The sequence below is a fragment of the Oncorhynchus gorbuscha genome, linkage group LG07 (assembly GCF_021184085.1).
Source record: "Oncorhynchus gorbuscha isolate QuinsamMale2020 ecotype Even-year linkage group LG07, OgorEven_v1.0, whole genome shotgun sequence".
Classification (NCBI taxonomy): domain Eukaryota; kingdom Metazoa; phylum Chordata; class Actinopteri; order Salmoniformes; family Salmonidae; genus Oncorhynchus; species Oncorhynchus gorbuscha.
In genome coordinates this window covers 67,925,026-67,930,701 of record NC_060179.1, presented here as the reverse complement: position 1 = coordinate 67,930,701, position 5,676 = coordinate 67,925,026, and positions in this window count along the sequence as shown.

Sequence of the window (5,676 nt, the reverse complement as noted above, 5' to 3'; positions counted from 1 at the left end):
CTCTGCGTGCGCTGTGAAAGACGTCAGCAAATTTTTTTACCCCGTGTCACCGAATTTCAAAATGTTTCAAAATAAAAGTCTCCTCATAATAATAAAATAAGTGTTGTTAAAGGAAAAATCCACAAAAAAACACTCATTCCTATAATTTACAGTGTTAACACTAATATGTGAGAACAATATTGTTTATGATGAAATGTTTCTGATTGGCATAATAATAAAGTAGGCTGATAGTCCCTGTGCCCAAGAACACCAAGGTAACCTGCCTAAATGACTACCAACCTGTAGCACTCACGTCTGTAGCCATGAAGTGCTTTGAAAGGCTGGTCATGGCACACATCAACACCGTCCTCCCAGAAACCCCAGACCCATTCCAATTTGCATACTGCCCCAACAAATCTCTGTTGCACTCCAAAATTTCCTTTCCCACCTTGACAAAAGGAACACCTACGTGAGAAGGCTGTTCATTGACTACAGCTCAGCATTCAACACCATAGTGTCCTCAAACCTCATCACTAAGCTAAGGACCCTGGAACTAAACACCTCCCTCTGAAACTGGATCCTGGACTTCCTGAGGGGCCTCCCCCAGGTGGTAAGGGTAGGCAACAACACATCTGCCACGCTGATCCTCATCACAGGGGCCCCTCAAGGGTGCATGCTTAGTCCCATCCTGTGCTCTCTGTTCACTCATGACTGCGTGGCCAAGCATGACTCCAACACCATCATTAAGTTTGCAGATGACACAAGGGTGATAGCCCTGATCACCGACAATGATGAGACAGACTATAGGGTGGGGGTCAGAGACCTGGCAGTGTGGCAGGTCGCATGCCTATTCCCCCTTAGGAGACTGATAAAGATTTGGCATGGGTCCTCAGATCCTCAAAAAGTTCTACAGCTGCACCATCGAAAACATCCTGACTGGTTACATCACCGCCTGATATGGCAACTGCTCGGCCTCCGACCGCAAGGCGCTACAGAGGGTAGTGCATTTGGCCCAGTACATCACTGGGGCCAAGCTTCCTGCCATCCAGGACCTATATACCAGGTGGTGTCAGAGGAAGGCCCTAAAAATTGCCAAAGACTCCAGCCACTCTGGTCATAGACTGTTCTCTCTGCTGCCACACAGCAAGCAGTACAGGAGCTCCAAGCCAAGGTCCATAAGGCTTCTTAACAGCGTCTACCCCCAAGCCATATGATTGTGGAACAGCTAATCAAAAACTGCATTGCTGGTTAAGGGTTTGTAAGTACACAATTTACGGTAAGGTTGTATTCGGCGCATGTGACATATACAATTGTATTTTATGTGAAAATCGTTGTGGAAGTCTATTGCAGTTTAAGTCGACTACAAAGTCCATAATGCAATGCTCTCTCTATGGTCGGGCTGGCTGGTGTAACAGTATAATCTTAAACTGTCCCCTCGCCCATACCCGGGCGCGAACCAGGGACCTTCTGCACACATCAACAACAGTCACCCACGAAGCATCGTTACCCATCGCTCCACAAAAGCCACGGCCCTTGCAGAGCAAGGGGAACTACTACTTCAAGGTCTCAGAGCAAGTGACGTAACCGATTGAAACGCTATTTAGCACACACCGCTAACTAAGCTAGCCGTTTCACATCCGTTACACTGGCTTGCAAACGTAGCTACTGTACACACAATAATACCAAAGAGGAGAGAGAGATTGAGAGAGAAAGAAAGTATCCCACCACAGAAGTTAAAGAACAAAAAATAAATAACAAAGAATCTAAGAACCTTTTGTAAGCATCTGAGTTGTTTGGATTTAAAAAATGGTTGACCAATAGTATTACTGTAAAGTTAATCTCCAATCAGATATCAGACCAACAGGATGTTCTGCTTCTCAGAGGTGAGACAATGGGGGTTGGAGAGATCAACACAGAGAATGCTGAATTCCTAAGACAACACAGAGGAAAGTCCTTCTGTAGCTCATTTGGTAGAGCATGGCGCTTGTAATGCCAGGGTAGTGGGTTCAATCCCCGGGACCACCCATACGTAGAATGTATGCACACATGACTGTAAGTCGCTTTGGATAAAAGCGTCTGCTAAATGGCATATATTATTATTATTATTATCTTACAGTTAAAAAGAAGAGTCAATTCAGAGGCTGGACTGCCCTACAAAAGCTTAAAATGGGGTGCCTGGACAATATATGGTACGTATATAACACTGGAAGTAATAGAGACCCACACACTGTCTAAAACTGAGGTTTGAATGCATATAAATGTGTATAAATAAATGGTGAAAACAAAACAAACGTTTCAGCCTCAGGCCATCATCAGTGCAAATTGTTGGCACACACACCTGGTTTCTATTTTAATGAAGCTTGCATATGTCACATGATCGGGCAAGAAAATGCATCAAAATCAGTAGAGGCTGCTGAGGGGAGGACGGCTCATAGTAATGGCTGGAACGGAGTCAATGTAATGTTATCAACCAACGTGATTGATACCATTCCATTGACTCCAATTCAGCCGTCCTCCCCTCAGTAGCCTCCACTGATCAGAATATACACACAGTATACCATGCAAACATTTCATCAAAATAAATGACACAGGATTGTAAAAGTAGAGCTCTAGAGACACCTCTAGATTGGGTATCAAACACAAATAAGAAGCAATATATCAGTTACAGAAAACACTTCAATAACAATTTTTAATTCATGACTGATGGGTGGATAGTTTTTAAATAAAAACATCCCCCTGCATTCTGTCTGGAGAAGACTTAATTCAAGATTACCATCCCTATGTGAACATTTTATTTGCTGTATAGCACAGAAGGATATGAAAGAGACTGGGTGAAAAGTTGCATGTGAGGAACTGTTTTATAGTGTATTGTTTGCAGTGGCTATTTTAGCATGTAAATCTTGGTGGGGCAATTTTTACAACTTTTTTAGATGCATGCCAGCAAAGCCACTACACAACACAACACTAAACAATACATTAATTGCACTATAACGGTGACAAACGATGCCCACATACTGTTAGGGCCTACATAAAGCTGTCCCAACAGCAGAGCTTCCTTTTCAGCACCATGGAGTGAACCCTTACACCTGGCTATCAGTGGAGCCTTGTCTGGCAGCAAAACAGTTAATTCAGCCTCATTTACTGCCTTTAAAAAAATGTAGGTGATATAGCTGACTTGCTTGCACAAACGTGGTTTCTACTAACAATTGAGATGTATGAACTATGGCATAAGGGAAGGTAGCACGGCAGTCCTTTTTGTGGGCAACTTTTGTCATCAAAGTCTAGCATTCTCTGGATTTATGGTGCTTTCAAGACAACTGGGAACTCTGAATAAAACAAGGCCGAATCATGACATCAGTGATCCTCAGGTCGGAGCTTTAGAAAGAGGCCCGAGTTCCAGACTTGGAATTCTGATTTGGATGACTGTTCAAAACGTATTTTCCCAGTTGGAACTAGTTTTTTCAGAGTTCCCAGGTGTCTTGAACTCATGGAAGTCTTAGATTTACAAGTTCTGAGTTTCCAGTTGTTTTGAACACAGCAGAAGTCATGCTGGATTGACAGCATGGCCAATGTATTCAACCTTGTCTGGCCCATGGTGTTGCATGTGAATGTTTACCCTTGGAAAAGAGACCCTTAAACCCAGACTTGGACCACACACCCTCTCCACTGAGTAGCAGGCTAGTGATTGCTTTGCAACGCTTGCAGTTCCAAACCACTCATTGTTGAATTTGTGATTTCCAACTTCTTGTGTAATGTTTATGTCCAATGGCCGATGAACACCGATACGTTTTATCTATAATTTCTCTTCACATGACGAGGATTGAAAATAATTTTCCAGTAGATTGTCGACTTGACTCTTGAAGATGACTGCTTGTCTAGCTTGCTAGCTAAGATTTTGAAAGTAGATGTTGACATAATCAGTCCAATCAAAGCTTCTGAAGATATAATTAGATTTGACTTAATTTTATCTGTGGCCAATGACCTTGAGCCTTCTTGGATGGGCACTTCTAATGTAAATTTATGGCAGCACCCAAGGGGCTTCAACTTTCTAGCTCTCTCTGTAGATTTTGCAGTGACGTAGTGTCCCCATGAGTTACAGAACACTGAGACTATCATGGCGCAACTAGAGAACATGACCAACCCCTTCACTCTGTATTTCCCGCTAGCTGCCTCACCACCACAGAAAGCACTGAGCTAGGCTGACACACCTGCATTTTGGAGCTGCCTTACTCAAGAAAGCAAAACAGAGACCATGTTAGTATGCGGCTTTATTAACTCAATTATTTTTTAAACATTGTTTGCAAAATTATATTTGACAGGAATTACTGCCAAAATAACATACAAAACAGGTGTTCGATACCCCCACCTAGTGGTGTCTCTAGCTCCCTACTCTTACAATCTTGTGTTATTTATTCTGAGAACATTTTCACATGGTATATGTATTGATGATGTTTCTCTTGTCCGCTTTTGTATATTTTGCATATTTCATATATAATCTAGACCATGCATTCTATTGTACTAGGTACTGATTTATAGACTTTCTAATGTATTTTCTTGCCTGATCATGTGACATTTTCCATTATCATTGAAATAGAAACCAGGTGTGTGCCAACAATTTACACTAATGATGGCCTGAGGTCGATTTATTTTTTGGTTTTCAGCTTTTATTTATACACTTTCTTGCACTATGATCTATTCTTTGGGCACCATGATATTTTAATAAACATCTTTATTTTGCATTCAAGCTTCAGTTTTGGATCCAATTATTTTTTCGACAGTGTGCGGGTCTCTTTCTTCCATTATTCTTATTTAGACTCCTACGCAGCTGGACAGACACTTTACAGTAGTAAGGACCTTATAAGAGCGCAGACGGCCTCTGATCGTTTACAAATATAGCACTGTACAGGAAAAAACATTATTTTTTGCCGATGTTCCACTCACAAGTTCTTTCAGTAATTGCAGTGATTTAATTTCATCCGAATACAAAACGTTTTTTGTGCAATGCTCAGATTTTGTGTTTCTCAACAATTAATTTTACTTTTACTTTTGATACTTAGGTATATTTTAGCAAGTACATTTACTTTTGATACTTAAGTATATTAAAACCAAATACTTTTACACTTTTACATCAGCAGCACTTTACTGGGTTACATTCAGTTTTACTTGAGTAATTTTCTACTAAGGTATTTTTACTTTTACTCAAGTATGACAATTGGGTACTTAATTCTTAAACATTACACTTCTATATTGCATAATTGAACAATAGCACAAGTAAATAAACAAGAATCATACAATCAAAATATATATATTTTTTTATTCTATATTTTTTACCAGTAGGTTATTATGTTCCTGACATTAATTTACTTAAACACCAACCATTCCTGAATGTGCTCTACCTTATAATAATCTGCATTTTATATAAAGTAGTAATTCTTTATTGAACCTCCCCCCACACACACACACTCCAATACATCGTTTTTTTACATTATGTTTTTATTACACACTATGCTAAACTGCAAAACATGTTGATTTCCTATCATACACATACAGTAGTGTTTTACCGCGGATTTTTATTTTGAAGGCAAAATCCGAAAACGATAGAACTACTACGCTATACGAGTCCAGTGTTGCTGCGGTGACGCTTATCTGACAGACAGCGTATGACACATACATGCCCACTAACACCTCAACAACAGT